A 16,388-nucleotide genomic window follows, 5' to 3' on the forward strand; every position below is an offset into this window, starting at 1 on the left:
GGAGCTCTTCCAGAAGTACAGCAGATATCGTGCAGCCCAAAGCCATCATCATAAATCACGTGGTTAGTTGTCTCTTGTGGCCCAGAGCCCGCAGGTAAACAGACACTTCTAGAAAGCACCTCTAGCTAAGGTGAGATCTCACCTTGAATAAGTTTAAATTCCTTATTACACAAGCCACCCCATGGCCTTTGGCCAAGGACCTCTCCTTCTAGGGAAATGATCATAGTTGTCTGAGCATCTACCTTTAGTATAGCATTTATATGACAAAGACAGCAATAGTATCAGTATGAATATGTCTAACATTTGTGGGATAGGAAATAGATTTAAAGAAACTAATCCATCCTAAACAGGCATTAGAATCATTTTAACATTTTGTGCTAACTTGATTATTTCATCTATTACTACTTGTACCTTATGATAAACTTGTGTAGAACTATTTAGCATAGCAATTGTGATGGTTACTTAATCCAGTTCTTCTTCAGATTAGTCATTTTCAATTGGTATTATTATATCCTGAGGAGGCTTTAACTCAATTTCCCAGTATATTTGATTATTAACATGAGTATAATCTTAAGACTTACATACATAAGGAAGTCAAATCTTACCCAAAATGCCAATGGTACACTATATCACAGTGTTGTCATGGTTCAACTATGTTTCATTACAGAACAAAATCAGTAAGAATTACAGAGGCAGTTGGAATGCCTTCCAACACAACCAACCCTCGCCAGTATACCACATATTACTATGAACAGGTGCCATTATAACTGGCCATGATTGGTTATTTCCATGGTCAAAGTCAGTTGGGGACAAAGCCACTCAACCTGTCTCAGTTCATGGACTTGTACTAAAACCATTTCCATTATGTGCTGTTATATAGCAGGCCCTACCTCCCTCCTGCGAGGAAGACACAGGTGCCATTCAGAATAGTTCCTATCCTTGCTACCTGTATTTCAGTCTGTGTCTTATTTTGATATGCCCTAGGGGTGAGGGCAGTCATAGCATATTGATGTAAATTACAAGTGCCCCCAGAGACTTTCCACAGGTTTAGAAGGCTGTAAAATTATCATAGCTGTGCCCTTGAGCCTCAGCCGCTAGGATGGACAGCCAGTGCCCCAAGGCTACTTTGGCCTTCATCTGTACGAAAATAGTCAAAAGTCCCTTTTGGATCAAGTACAAGGCTTTTGCCAACACTGGGTCCTAGCATTACCCCACATTATTTGTTTTGTTTTGTTTTTTAAGTTTATTTATTTTGAGAGAGAGAGAGCACGAGCAGGAGAGGGGCAGAGAGAAGGGAAAAAGAGAGAATCTAAAGCAGGCTCTGCACCTAAGAACCTAAGCAGGTTCTGCGGGGCTCAAACCCATGAACCTCAAGATAACCACCCGAGCCAAAATCAAGACCCAGACGCTTAACTGACTGAGCCACCCAGGCACCCCACCCCACATTATTTGGTGAGTCAGCCTGACACACTTCACTACAGCTTCATCATCTTTCTAAGCTGACTCCCATCCTTTGTCTTTCTCTGCGAAGAGAATACTTCTAATTTTCTCATTCTAGTTAATAGGGCTTCTTTCTCCAAATACCACTCCTCATTATAAGCAAATTCATTTAATACTAAAAAAAAAAAAAAAATGTTTTTTAAGTGAATTTAGTTTGTCCCGGGATGAACAGGCCAGAACCCATCTCCCATAAGGCCTCATTCTGACTTGGGGACCAGTGTGGTTTAATCCATCATGCATATTATTGCCATTGTGTACTAATTGGCCTGAGTGCAGTTAGAATACATGTTTCATACTCAAAAATGTTGGTCCTCCGTTCTAGAGTTAGATGAGTGGTGATCATAGCTGGATGTAATTCAGTTTGCGTATGCCCTAAGGCCTCCCACAGCCTTCCTCATCTTGAGGTAGTGCTGTCCCAGGGGAATCCAAATCTGCCCTGTGGTGCCTACAGTTCTAATCCCATCAGGACCCATTGTTTTTTTTGTTTTTTTTTTTCCTATTGTGTTTAATATTTTCCACCCACAAAAACAAGGGTGATGTGTACTTGTGCACAGCATTTTATGGCATATCAGGCATGCCACAGCTATATTTTGTCCAATATAGCTAAGAAGCTTTCTAATAAGCATGCGGTCATCCAGGTTTATAGTTACACAGTTGTCAGTCAGCTGGGAGTTGCATATCACGTGGTCCAATGACCCAATAGGGAGCAGTTGTCAAAAACTCCTTCCCAAATAATATCTTCTATGTAGATACAACCTGAGAAATAAGAGTTTGATATTGGCACATTAATAGGGTTCTACTCACAGGGCGCCTGGGTGACTCAGTCAGTTAAGCATCTGACTCTTGATTTTAGCTTGGGTCATGATCTATCGTTTGTATGATCAATCCCCCAGTCAGACTGCTTGAGATTCTCTCTCTGCACCTCCCCTGCTCATACTCACTCTCTCTCTCTCTCTCAAAATAAATAAACATTTTAAAAAACAGAGTTCTACTCATTCATTAACCTTCAGTCTAGCTCATCATATTATATGACCAAAATGTCTCCTAGAGCAATGCCACTCAGGTTTGCAGGGTTCTATTCAGTCTTGTGAGTTTCCAAAAGCAGAGGTGGCCTTGGAAAACATGGCTTTACCCCTCTGGGCATCTGGTACAATTGAGCTAAGGAGGTATTATTATTCTTCTGCTCTGAGCCTCTATCAAGTCACCAGCACTATATTGGATTTCTCTCGGTGCATCATCACCCATTTATTCATTCCTTTACCCTGAGCTACTATTTCTCCTTCTCTTTCATTTGCCATTTATGTTTGCCCAAACTTTCCACCTCTGGAAGGGCCTTTCAGGCAAAGGAAATGTAGTCACTTCATATAAAATATCATGTTCCAATTGTAATCCAGACTTTCACTTTATCCTATCAACCATTTCACCTCATTTCCTCCCAGTCTAACTGTACATCTCATTAGGACTTCACCAGCAGGCTTTAGAACCATAGCGCATTGGGATCCCATATCAAGAAATCCCAGAAAATTCTTTCCCCCCCCAACCCCACTAGCCATTTAACCCACACATGTGCACATGGATTTAGGCCCCAGCTGGGCGTTGAGCAAGAAGGTCCTGTCCACTCTATCAACTTCCATCTTAATATGCCAGACCACTGCCCCCAGCAATTTCATTGTTTCTCATTGTCATCTTCACCTTCCAGAATTCCAAATTCTTCCACACTGGGTTCAATAGCGTAGTTTTGTTTAAGGCCCTTTGATGTTGGGAACCAGGAGGGACTCCCATTGTCTACCTGACCCCCAATAGTGCTACATTAAGACCTTTATTTCAACTCATCAGTGTCTACTTTACTCATCCCATTCCTCCAAAACCATTGAAAGATTTCCAACCCATTGTCTTTCTTCATTTTCTTGTGAATCATTCTAACTTTTTTAATTCTATAAAATTCCATAAGGGAAAATGAGACAACAAATCTGACTGGACTTGTAACTGTGGACAGCTCTCAAAAATTTGATGTGTTTTATCTTAATCAACAAATCATTCCTTCTGTCCCAGGGAGGGTAGCCCCACCCTCAATCTCACCTTATACTCTACTCTCCTGGTATTCTCATTTGCTATAATTATTTAGTTACTGTTTCCCTTATTCCACTCCAAGTCTAGCTGGACAGAAGTATATTTATGACTAAACTTAAAACACAAACTATAGGGCTTCCTGGGTGGCTCAACATATAAGCATCTGACTTGTGAGTTCAGCTCAGGTCATGATCTCATTGTGTGTGAGTTTGAGCCCCACATCCAGCCCCATGTCAGGCTCCAAGCTAACAGTGCGAAGCCTACTTGGGATTCTCTCTCTCCCTTTCTCTCTGCCCCTCCCCCACGCTCACGCACATGTGTACCCTCTCTCTCTCAAATTAAATAAATAAATATTTTTAAAAAACATTATAAACCACCTTAAAAGACCTTTTCTGTGCCATGGATTCTCTGACCTTTTCATAGAGATACTCAAACCTTTCTTGGCGATTCCTACAGACACAAGCCATGGTAAATGTATTAAAAGTAATAAATAGGGAGCACTGTGGAAGTTTTATGTGTGTCTCGCGTCCATGAAATACAGTCAGACCAACACTAAGCCATCCTGCACACCAGAAAACTGATTGGAGGATTAACACAACAATCTGCACAACCTGAACCACAGAATTCAGCAGGTACACGGCGCAGGGAAGTGAACTGAGGGAGAGAGAAGTGCAGAAGGCCGGGAGCCTCTTTTGCCTGCAAAGAGGATGGAGATCGGGCGGGGGTAGGATATGGGACCTCCCCTCCCCCGCCAAAAGCAGCTGGAGAGAAAGTGGAAAAGTGGAAACAGCCGCAGGGACTGAACCAAAAAGGGAGAAAGGAGAAAGGAAAGGGTTTAAATTCCATTAAGACTATAAACAGGGGGAGCACAGAGGCTGAAACTCCGCAGCTCCATACCTGGCGGTGCTCTGGTGAGAAGGGCGAATCCCCAGGAGCAGAGTGGAGTCCGGGGTTCTTCAGACCACACGGGAGAAGCGGTTCCCCTGATGGGCGGACATCTGGTAGAGGCTATGTGGGTCCCCCAAAGGCAAGGCTCCAGTGGACCCGGGAGAACAACCACATTCCCTGGTGCTGGAACAAGGTCGTTAAGGGCGAAGCCGGGGGCCAGATGCTTGTCGTGATTTTCCATAATCCTTGAGGCGCTGCTGCTACACTGTCTTGCAAACTTTTTCTTTTTCCGGGGCGGGCTGGCACCCGGACGCAGTCTCTGGGCGTTGGCAGCAGCACGGCCGCGAGCATTCCTGGGAGCGGCCGGCACCCGGCCATTGCTCGGTGAGACCCTCCCCCAGACAGGCAGATCAGGTCAAAGCCGCAGTCCCTCAGAAATAAGGGGTCGGGATGGGGCGCCTGGGTGGCGCAGTCAGTTAAGCGTCCGACTTCAGCCAGGTCATGATCTCACGGTCTGTGAGTTCGAGCCCCGCGTCAGGCTCTGGGCTGATGGCTCGGAGCCTGGAGCCTGTTTCCGATTCTGTGTCTCCCTCTCTCTCTGCCCCTCCCCCGTTCATGCTCTGTCTCTGTCCCAAAAATAAATAAAAACGTTGAAAAAAAAATTAAAAAACAAAAAAAAAAGAAAGAAGGGGTCGGGAAAAACAGCCGCATCTGAGACAAAACTCGGGAGGGAGGTGCTACCTGGGGCTTGGTCACGGACCGTGTAAAAGCGGGGAGTGGATGGAAGCTGAAGACAAAGGATGGGTGCGTGACTGCTGATCAGGGAGAAAAGAGTTCTGATATTAGAGACTAAATACCTGGGTGACACCATTTTCACGCTCCAGCGCATGCGCATACGCATCTACAAGCACTAGGACAATCCAACCCGGTAAGCTAAGCAGCGCCATCTAGTGGAGAACGGAGCCATTACACTAAGCCCCGCCCAACTGGGCCAACCTCACTCTTCAGGAACACAAGTCCTTCCCCCTGCTTAGATTATGGACTATAAAGCGATTCATAGTTTGGTTTTTTTTTTTTTTGTATTTATTTATTTTTGAGAGACAGAGTGAGACAAAGTGAGAGTGGGGGAAGGGCAGAGAGAGAGGGAGACACAGGATTGGAAACAGGCTCCAGGTTCTGAGCTGTCAGCCCAGAGCCTGACGCAGGGCTCGAACCCACAGACTGTGAGATCATGACCTGAACTGAAGTCAGACGCTCAACCGACTGAGCCACTCAGGCGCTCCAAGGGATTCATAGTTTGACTTCTAGGGGAAAACAAAGTAATTTCAGTCATACTTTAGTCTGTTCACTAGTCCATCTATTCAATTTTCTTTTTTTTCTTTTTTCTTTTTTCTATTTTTGTTTCTTTTCTTTTTCTTGAATACAGAAAGAGAAAAAATTCATTTTTATTTTCAACTCTTATTAAAATTATTTTTCTTTAATTTTTTTCTACTATATTTTTTACTTTGGTGTAAATTTTTTCAAATTCTATTTTACTTGTATCATTTCATTTTAGTCTACTTCAGTGTATTCATTTTTTCAAGTTTTCAAACGATTTCTTTTTTTTCTTTATTTCTTTCCCCTTTTTTCCCTAATCTATCAAGCCCCTTTCAACACCCAAACCAAAACACCCCTAGGATCTAGCTTCATTTATTCAATTTTTGTGTCTGTGTTTGCTTTTAATTTTTTAAATTTAACATTTTTTCTAATTTCAATTTTTTTATTTTAATTATTTTTGCCTCATTAATTCCTTTCTCCCTTCAAAATAATGAAATGAAGGAATTCACCACAAAAGAAAGAGCAGAAAGAAATGACAGCCAGGGACTTAACCAACACAGATACAAGCAAGATGTCTGAACCAGAATTTAGAATCACGATAATAAGAATACTAGCTGGAGTCAAAAATAGATTAGAATCCCTTTCTCTAGAGATAAAAGAAGTAAAATCTAGTCAGGATGAAATAAATAATTCTAAAACTGAGCTGCAATCTGGAAAGGATGCCACAGAGGGAAGGATGGATGAGACAGAACAGAGAATCAGTGATATAGAGGACAAACTTATGGAGAATAATGAAGCAGAAAAAAAGAGGAGGATTAAGGCAAAATAGCACAATTTAAGAATTAGAGAAATCAGTGACTCATTAAAAAGTAACAACATCAGTATCATAGGGGTCCCAGAAGAGGAAGAGAGAGCAATAGGGGTAGAAGGGTTATGTGAGCAACTCCTAGCAGAAAACATTCCTAACCTGGGGAAAGACACAGACATCAAACTCCAGGAAGCACAGAGGACTCCCACTAGATTCAACAAAAACTGACCTTCAACAAGGCATATGAAAGTCAAATTCACAAAATACTCAGGCAAGGAGAGAATCATAAAGCAAGCAAGGGGGAAAAAAGTCCGTAACTTACAAGGGAAGACAGATCAGTTTTGCAGCAGACCTATCCACAGAAACTTGGCAGGCCAGAAAGGAGTGGCAGGATATATTCAATGTGCTGAATCAGAAAAATATGCAGCCAAAAATTCATCCAGCAAGACTGTCATTCAAAACAGAAGGCGAGATAAAAATTTCCCAGACAAACAAAAATTAAAGGAGTTCATGACCACTGAACCAGCCCTCAAGAAATTTTAAGGGGGACTCTCTGAGGGGAGAAAAGATGAAAACAAACAAACAAACAAATAAAGACCAAAAGCAACAAAGACTAGAAAGGACCAGAGAACACCACCAGAAACTCTAACTCTACAAGCAACATAATGGCAATAAACTCATAACTTTCAGTACTCACTCTAAATGTCAATGGACTCAATGCTCCAATCAAAAGACATAGGGTAACAGAATGGATAAGAAAACAAGATCCATCGATATGCTGTTTACAAGAGACCCACTTTAGACATAAAGACACCTTCAGATTGAAAGTAAGAGGATGGAGAACCATCTATCATGCTAATGGTCAACAAAAGAAAGCCAGAGTAGCCAATCTTATATCAGACAATCTAGACTTCAAAATAAAGACTGTATCAAGAGATGAAGAAGGGCATTATATCATAATTAAGGGGTCTATCCACCAAGAAGACCTAACAATTATAAACATTTATGCTCCAAATGTGAGAGCACCCAAATATATAAATCAATTAATCACAAACATAAAGAAACTCATTGATAATAATACCATAATAGTAGGGGACTTCAACACCCCACTTACAAAAGTGGAAAGATCATCTAAACAGAAAATCAACAAGGAAACAATGGCTTTGAATGACACACTGGACCAGATGGACTTAACAGATGTATTCAGAACATTTCATCCTAAAGCAGCAGAATATATATTCTTCTCCAGTGTACATGGAACGTTCTCCAGAATAGACCACATACTGGGACACAAATCAGCCCTCAACAAGTACAAAAAGATCAAGATCATACCGTGCATATTTTCAGACCACAATGCTATGAAACTCAAAATCAACCACAAGAAAAAATGTGGAAAGGTAACACATACTTGGAGACTAAAGAACATCCTACTAAGGAATGAATGGGCTAACCAAGAAGTTAAAGAGGAAATTAAAAAGTTCATGGAAGCCAATGAAAATGATAACACCACAACCCAAAACCTCTGGGATGCAGCAAAGGCAATCATAAGAGGAAAGTATATAGCAATCCAGGCCTTCCTAAAGAAGGAAGAAAGATCTCAGATACACAACCTAACCTTACACCTTAAAGAGCTGGAAAAAGAATTGCAAATGAAACCCAAAACCAGCAGAAGACAGGAAATAATCAAGATTAGAGCAGAAATTAATGCTATTGAAACAAAAAAAAAAACCAGAACAGTAGAACAGATCAGAAGCTGGTTCTTTGAAAGAATTAACAAAATTGATAAACCACTAGCCAGTTTGATCAAAAAGAAAAAGGAAAGGACCCAGATAAGTAAAATCAAGAATGAAAGAGGAGAGATCACAACCAACACAGCAGAAATAAAAACAATAATAAGAGAATATTATGAGCAATTATATGCCAATAAAATGGGAAATCTGGAAGAAATGGACAATTTTCTAGAAACATATACACTACCAAAACTGAAACAGGAAGAAATAGAAAATTTGAACAGACCCATAACCAGTAAAGAAATCAAATTAATAATCAAAAATCTCCCAAAAAACAAGAGTCCAGAGCCAGATGGCTTTCCAGGGGAATTCTACCAAACATTTAAGGAAGAGTTAACACCTATTCTCTTGAAGCTGTTCCAAAAAATAGAAATGGAAGGAAAACTTCCAAACTCTTTCTATGAAGCCAGCATTACCTTGATTCCAAAACCAGAGACCCCACTGAAAAAAGAGGACTATAGACCAATTTCCCTGACGAACATGGATGCACAAATCCTCAACAAGATATTAGCCAACTGGATCCAACAATACATTTAAAAAGTTATTCACCGATTCTGGGAAGATGGCTGCGTAGGAGGACGCTGGGCTCACCGCGCGTCCTGCTGATCACTTAGATTCCACCTACACCTGCCTAAATAACCCAGAAAACCGCCAGAGGATTAGCAGAACAGAGTCACCAGACCCAAGTGCAGACGAGAGGCCCACGGAAGAGGGTAGGAAGGGCGGCGAGGCGGTGCGCGCTCCACGGACTGGCGGGAGGGAGCCGGGGCTGAGGGGCGGCTCGCCGGCCAAGCAGAGTCCCTGAGTCTGGCTGGCAAAAGTGGAGGGGCCTGACGGACTGTGTTCCGACAGCAAGTGCGACTTAGCATCTGGGAGGTCATAAGTTAACAGCTCTGCTCGGAAAGCGGGAAGGCTGGAGGACAAAGGGAGGGTGAGCTGCGGAGCCCCCGGACGACAGAGCTCAGTTTGGCGGGGAACAAAGGCGCTCGCCAGTGCCATCTCCCCCGCCCATCCCCCAGCCAAAATCCCAAAGGGAACCGGTTCCGGCCAGGGAAATTGCTCGCTCCGCGCAAACACCCAACTCTGTGCTTCTGCGGAGCCAAACCTCAGGCAGCGGATCTGACTCCCTCCGGCTGCCACAGGGCCCCTCCTGAAGTGGATCACCTAAGGAGAAGCGAGCTAAGCCTGCCCCCCCTGCCGCCGTGCACCTTGCCTACCCACCTCAGCTAATACGCCAGATCCCCAGCATCACAAGCCTGGCAGTGTGCAAGTAGCCCAGACGGGCCACGCCACCCCACAGTGAATCCCGCCCCTAGGAGAGGGGAAGAGAAGGCACACACCAGTCTGACTGTGGCCCCAGCGATGGGCTGGGGGCAGACATCAGGTCGGACTGCGGCCCCGCCCACCAACTCCAGTTATACACCACAGCACAGGGGAAGTGCCCTGCAGGCCCTCACCACACCAGGGACTATCCAAAATGACCAAGCGGAAGAATTCCCCTCAGAAGAATCTCCAGGAAATAACAACAGCTAATGAGCTGATCAAAAAGGATTTAAATAATATAACAGAAAGTGAATTTAGAATAATAGTCATAAAATTAATCGCTGGGCTGGAAAACAGCATACAGGACAGCAGAGAATCTCTTGCTACAGACATCAGGGGACTAAGGAACAGTCACGAGGAGCTGAAAAACGCTTTAAATGAAATGCAAAACAAAATGCAAACCACCACGGCTCGGATGGAAGAGGCAGAGGAGAGAATAGGTGAACTAGAAGATAAAGTTATGGAAAAAGAGGAAGCTGAGAAAAAGAGAGATAAAAAAATCCAGGAGTATGAGGGGAAAATTAGAGAACTAAGTGATACACTAAAAAGAAATAATATACGCATAATTGGTATCCCAGAGGAGGAAGAGAGAGGGAAAGGTGCTGAAGGGGTACTTGAAGAAATCATAGCTGAGAACTTCCCTGAACTGGGGAAGGAAAAAGGCATTGAAATCCAAGAGGCACAGAGAACTCCCTTCAGACGTAACTTGAATCGATCTTCTGCACGACATATCATAGTGAAACTGGCAAAATACAAGGATAAAGAGAAAATTCTGAAAGCAGCAAGGGGTAAACGTGCCCTCACATATAAAGGGAGACCTATAAGACTCGTGACTGATCTCTCTTTTGAAACTTGGCAGGCCAGAAAGAATTGGCACGAGATTTTCAGGGCGCTAGCCAGCAAAAATATGCAGCCGAGAATCCTTTATCCAGCAAGTCTGTCATTTAGAATAGAAGGAGAGATAAAGGTCTTCCCAAACAAACAAAAACTGAAGGAATTTGTCACCACTAAACCAGCCCTACAAGAGATCCTAAGGGGGACCCTGTGAGACAAAGTACCAGAGACATCACTACAAGCATAAAACATACAGACATCACAATGACTCTAAACCCGTATCTTTCTATAATAACACTGAATGTAAATGGATTAAATGCGCCAACCAAAAGACATAGGGTATCAGAATGGATAAAAAAACAAGACCCATCTATTTGCTGTCTACAAGAGACTCATTTTAGACCTGAGGACACCTTTAGATTCAGAGTGAGGGGATGGAGAACTATTTATCATGCTACTGGAAGCCAGAAGAAAGCTGGAGTAGCCATACTTATATCAGACAAACTAGACTTTAAATTAAAGGCTGTAACAAGAGATGAAGAAGGACATTATATAATAGTTACAGGGTCTATCCATCAGGAAGAGCTAACAATTATAAATGTCTATGCGCCGAATACCGGAGCCCCCAAATATATAAAACAATTACTCATAAACAGAAGCAGCCTTATCGATAAGAATGTGGTAATTGCTGGGGACTTTAACACCCCACTTACAGAAATGGATAGATCATCTAGACACACGGTCAATAAAGAAACAAGGGCCCTGAATGAGACACTGGATCAGATGGACTTGACAGATATATTTAGAACTCTGCATCCCAAAGCAACAGAATATACTTTCTTCTCGAGTGCACATGGAACATTCTCCAAGATAGATCATATACTGGGTCACAAAACAGCCCTTCATAAGTTTACAAGAATTGAAATTATACCATGCATACTTTCAGACCACAATGCTATGAAGCTTGAAATCAACCACAGGAACAAGTCTGGAAAACCTCCAAAAGCGTGGAGGTTGAAGAACACCCTACTAACGAATGAGTGGGTCAACCAGGCAATTAAAGAAGAAATCAAAAAATATATGGAAACAAACGAAAATGAAAATACAACAATCCAAACGCTTTGGGACGCAGCGAAGGCAGTCCTGAGAGGAAAATACATTGCAATCCAGGCCTATCTCAAGAAACAAGAAAAATCCCAAATACAAAATCTAACAGCACACCTAAAGGAAATAGAAGCAGAACAGCAAAGGCAGCCTAAACCCAGCAGAAGAAGAGAAATAATAAAGATCAGAGCAGAAATAAACAATATAGAATCTAAAAAAACTGTAGAGCAGATCAACGAAACCAAGAGTTGGTTTTTTGAAAAAATAAACAAAATTGACAAACCTCTAGCCAGGCTTCTCAAAAAGAAAAGGGAGATGACCCAAATAGATAAAATCATGAATGAAAATGGAATTATTACAACCAATCCCTCAGAGATACAAACAATTATCAGGGAATACTATGAAAAATTATATGCCAACAAATTGGACAACCTGGAAGAAATGGACAAATTCCTGAACACCCACACTCTTCCAAAACTCAATCAGGAGGAAATAGAAAGCTTGAACAGACCCATAACCAGTGAAGAAATTGAATCGGTTATCAAAAATCTCCCAACAAATAAGAGTCCAGGACCAGATGGCTTCCCAGGGGAGTTCTACCAGACGTTTAAAGCAGAGATAATACCTATCCTTCTCAAGCTATTCCAAGAAATAGAAAGGGAAGGAAAACTTCCAGACTCATTCTATGAAGCCAGTATTACTTTGATTCCTAAACCAGACAGAGACCCAGTAAAAAAAGAGAACTACAGGCCAATATCCCTGATGAATATGGATGCCAAAATTCTCAATAAGATACTAGCAAATCGAATTCAACAGCATATAAAAAGAATTATTCACCATGATCAAGTAGGATTCATTCCTGGGATGCAGGGCTGGTTCAACATTCGCAAATCAATCAACGTGATACATCACATTAACAAAAAAAAAGAGAAGAACCATATGATCCTGTCAATCGATGCAGAAAAGGCCTTTGACAAAATCCAGCACCCTTTCTTAATAAAAACCCTTGAGAAAGTCGGGATAGAAGGAACATACTTAAAGATCATAAAAGCCATTTATGAAAAGCCCACAGCTAACATCATCCTCAACGGGGAAAAACTGAGAGCTTTTTCCCTGAGATCAGGAACACGACAGGGATGCCCACTCTCACCGTTGTTGTTTAACATAGTGCTGGAAGTTCTAGCATCAGCAATCAGACACCAAAAGGAAATCAAAGGCATCAAAATTGGCAAAGATGAAGTCAAGCTTTCGCTTTTTGCAGATGACATGATATTATACATGGAAAATCCGATAGACTCCACCAAAAGTCTGCTAGAACTGATACATGAATTCAGCAAAGTTGCAGGATACAAAATCAATGTACAGAAATCAGTTGCATTCTTATACACTAACAATGAAGCAACAGAAAGACAAATAAAGAAACTGATCCCATTCACAATTGCACCAAGAAGCATAAAATACCTAGGAATAAATCTAACCAAAGATGTAAAGGATCTGTATGCTGAAAACTATAGAAAGCTTATGAAGGTAATTGAAGAAGATTTAAAGAAATGGAAAGACATTCTCTGCTCATGGATTGGAAGAATAAATATTGTCAAAATGTCAATACTACCCAAAGCTATCTACACATTCAATGCAATCCCAATCAAAATTGCACCAGCATTCTTCTCGAAACTAGAACAAGCAATCCTAAAATTCATATGGAACCACAAAAGGCCCCGAATAGCCAAAGGAATTTTGAAGAAGAAGACCAAAGCAGGAGGCATCACAATCCCAGACTTTAGCCTCTACTACAAAGCTGTCATCATCAAGACAGCATGGTATTGGCACAAAAACAGACACACAGACCAATGGAATAGAATAGAAACCCCAGAACTAGACCCACAAACGTATGGCCAACTCATCTTTGACAAAGCAGGAAAGAACATCCAATGGAAAAAAGACAGCCTCTTTAACAAATGGTGCTGGGAGAACTGGACAGCAACATGCAGAAGGTTGAAACTAGACCACTTTCTCACACCATTTACAAAAATAAACTCAAAATGGATAAAGGACCTAAATGTGAGACAGGAAACCATCAGAACCTTAGAGGAGAAAGCAGGAAAAGACCTCTCTGACCTCAGCCGTAGCAATCTCTTACTCGACACATCCCCAAAGGCAAGGGAATTAAAAGCAAAAGTGAATTACTGGGACCTTATGAAGATAAAAAGCTTCTGCACAGCAAAGGAAACAACCAACAAAACTAAAAGGCAACCAACGGAATGGGAAAAGATATTTGCAAATGACATATCGGACAAAGGGCTAGTATCTAAAATCTATAAAGAGCTCACCAAACTCCACACCCGAAAAACAAATAACCCAGTGAAGAAATGGGCAGAAAACATGAATAGACACTTCTCCAAAGAAGACATCCAGATGGCCAACAGGCACATGAAAAGATGTTCAGCGTCGCTCCTTATCAGGGAAATACAAATCAAAACCACACTCAGATATCACCTCACGCCAGTCAGAGTGGCCAAAATGAACAAATCAGGAGACTATAGATGCTGGAGAGGATGTGGAGAAACGGGAACCCTCTTGCACTGTTGGTGGGAATGCAAATTGGTGCAGCCGCTCTGGAAAGCAGTGTGGAGGTTCCTCAGAAAATTAAAAATAGACCTACCCTATGACCCAGCAATAGCACTGCTAGGAATTTACCCAAGGGATACAGGAGTACTGATGCATAGGGGCACTTGTACCCCAATGTTCATAGCAGCACTCTCAACAATAGCCAAATTATGGAAAGAGCCTAAATGTCCATCAACTGATGAATGGATAAAGAATTTGTGGTTTATATACACAATGGAGTACTACGTGGCAATGAGAAAAAATGAAATATGGCCCTTTGTAGCAATGTGGATGGAACTGGAGAGTGTGATGCTAAGTGAAATAAGCCATACAGAGAAAGACAGATACCATATGGTTTCACTCTTATGTGGATCCTGAGAAACTTAACAGGAACCCATGGGGGAGGGGAAGGAAAAAAAAAAAAAAGGACGTTAGAGTGGGAGAGAGCCAAAGCATAAGAGAATGTTAAAAACTGAGAACAAACTGAGGGTTGATGGGGGGTGGGAGGGAGGGGCGGGTGGGTGATGGGTATTGAGGAGGGCACCTTTTGGGATGAGCACTGGGTGTTGTATGGAAACCAATTTGTCAATAAATTTCATATATAAATAAATAAATAAATAAATAAATAAATAAATAAATAAATAAAAAGTTATTCACCATGACCAAGTGGGATTTATACCTGGGATGCAGGTCTGTTTCAATATACACAAAACCATCAATGTGATTCATCACATCAACAAAAGAAAGGACAAGAACCATATGATCCTCTCAATAGATGCAGAGAAAGCATTTGACAAAATACAGCATCCTTTCTTGATAAAAACCCTCAAGAAAGTAGGGATAGAAGGAGCATGCTCGAGATCATAAAAACCATATATGAAAGACCCAACACTAATATCATCCGCAATGGGGAAAAACTGAGAGCTTTCCTCCTAAGGTCAGGAATAAGACAGGGATGTCCCCTCTCACCACTGTTATTCAACATATTCATCATAGTCTTAGCCTCTGCAATCAGACAACACGAAGAAATAAAAGGCATCCAAATCAGCCAGGAGGAAGTCAAACTTTCACTCTTCGCGGATGACATGATACTCTACATGGAAAACCCAAAAGATTCCACCAAAAAACTGCTAAAACTGATTCATGAATTCAGCAAAGTTGCAGGATATAAAATAAATGCACAGAAATCGGTTGAATTACTATACACCAACAATGAAGCAATAGAAAGAGAATCAGGAATCGATCCCATCTACAATTGCACCAAAAACCATAAAATACCTAGGAATAAATATAACCAAAGAGGTGAAAAATCTATACACTGAAAACTATAGAAAACTTATGAAAGAAATTGAAGAAGACACCAAAAAAATGAAAAGTTTCCATGCTCCTGGATAGGAAGAACAAATATTGTTAAAATGTCAATTCTACCCAAAGCAATCTACATATTCAATGCAATCAATCCCTATCAAAATAATACTAGCCTTCTTCACAGAGCTAGAACAAATAATCCTAAAATTTGTATGGAACTAGAAAAGACCCCAAATAGCCAAAGCAATCTTGAAAAAGAAAACCAAAGCAGGAGGCATCACAATCCTGGACCTCAAGCTATACTACAAAGCTGTAATCATCAAGACAGTATGATACTGGCACAAAAACAGACACTCAGATCAATGGAACAGAATAAAGAACCCAGAAATGGACCCACAAATGTATGGCCAACTAATCTTTGACAAAGCAGGAAAGAATACCCAATGGAATAAAGACATTCTCTTCAGCAAGTGGTGCTGGGGAAACTGGACAGCAACATGCAGAAGAAGGAACCTGGACCACTTTCTTACACCAAACACAAAAATAAACTCAAAATGGATGTGAAAGACCTAAATGTGAGACAGGGAGCCATCAAAATCCTTGAGGAGAAGGCAGGCAAAAACCTCTTTGATCTTGGCTGTAGCAACTTCTTACTCAACACATCTCTGGAGGCAGTGGAAACAAAAGCAGGAATGAACTATTGGGACCTCATGAAAATAAAAAGCTTCTGCACAGCAAAGGAAACAATCAGCAAAACTAAAAGGCAACTGACAGAATGGGAGAAGATATTTGCAAACGACATATCAGATAAAGGGTTAGGATCCAAAATCTGTAAAGAA

This window comes from Lynx rufus, unplaced genomic scaffold, assembly GCF_022079265.1.
Source record: "Lynx rufus isolate CCGP_SWC_20201006 ecotype Redwood Valley unplaced genomic scaffold, mLynRuf1.p SCAF_22, whole genome shotgun sequence".
Taxonomy (NCBI): domain Eukaryota; kingdom Metazoa; phylum Chordata; class Mammalia; order Carnivora; family Felidae; genus Lynx; species Lynx rufus.